This window comes from Salmo salar, chromosome ssa12 (genome assembly GCF_905237065.1).
Source record: "Salmo salar chromosome ssa12, Ssal_v3.1, whole genome shotgun sequence".
NCBI lineage: Eukaryota > Metazoa > Chordata > Actinopteri > Salmoniformes > Salmonidae > Salmo > Salmo salar.
Genome location: NC_059453.1, coordinates 43,100,162 through 43,101,521, shown reverse-complemented (window position 1 = coordinate 43,101,521; position 1,360 = coordinate 43,100,162).

Below are 1,360 nucleotides of genomic sequence, written 5' to 3'. Positions count from 1 at the left end.
TTGCTCGCATACGCTTTTTCAGTTCAGCCCACACATTTTCTATAGGATGGAGGTCAGGGCTTTGTGATGGCCACTCCAATACCTTGACTTTGTTGTCCTTAAGCCTTTTTGCCACAACTTTGGAAGTATGCTTGGGGTCATTATCCATTTGGAAGACCCATTTGCGACCAAGCTTTAACTTCCTGACTGATGTCTTGAGATGTTGCTTCAATATATCCACATCATTTTCCTCCCTCATGATGCCTTCTATTTTGTGAACTGCACCAGTCTCGCCTGCCGCAAAGCAACCCCACAACATGATGCTGCCACCCCGTGCTTCATGGTTGGGATGGTGTTCTTCGGCTTGCAAGCCTCCCCCTTTTTCCTCCAAACATAACAATGGTCATTATGGCCAAACAGTTCTATTTTTATTTCATCAGACCAGAGGACATTTTTCCAAAAAGTATGATCTTTGTCCCCATGTGCAGTTGCAAACCGTTGTCTGGCTTTTTTATGGAGGTTTTGGAGCAGTGGCTTCTTCCTTGCTGAGCGGCCTTTCAGGTTATGTCAATATAGGACTCGTTTTACTGTGGATATAGATACTTTTGTACCTGTTTCCTCCAGCATCTTCACAAGGTCCTTTGCTGTTGTTCTGGGATTGATATGCACTTTTCGCACCAAAGCACGTTCATCTCTAGGAGACAGAACGCGTCTCCTTCCTGAGTGGTATGACGGCTGCGTGGTCCCATGGTGTTTATACATGTGTACTATTGTTTGTACAGATGAACGTGGGACCTTCAGGCATTTGGAAATTGCTCCCAAGGATGAACCAGACTTGTGGAGGTCTACAATTGTTTTTCTGAGGTCTTGGCTGGTTTCTCTTGATTTCCCCATGATGTCAAGTGAAGAGGCACTGAGTTTGAAGGTAGGCCTTGAAATACATCCACAGGTACACCTCCAATTAACTCAAATGATGTCAATTAGTCTATCAGAAGCTTCTAAAGCAAGACATCATTTTCTGGAAGTTTCCAAGCTGTTTAAAGGCACAGTCAACTTAGTGTATGTAAACTTCTGACCCATTGGAATTGCGATACAGTGAATTATAAGTGAAATAATCTGTCTGTAAAAAATTGTTGGAAAAATTACTTGTGTCATACACAAAGTAGATGTCCTAACCAACTTAACAAACTATAGTTTTGGCAAGAAATTTGTGGAGTGGTTGAAAAACAAGTTTTAATGACTCCAACCTAAGTGTATGTAAATGTCTGACTTCAACTGTAAGAACATTTAGCACCTCTAAAAAAACACGCTTATCAATTGACCTTATTGGACAGAAAGGAGCACACCTCCCCACATGTACGCCATGCAGCCAACATTCAAC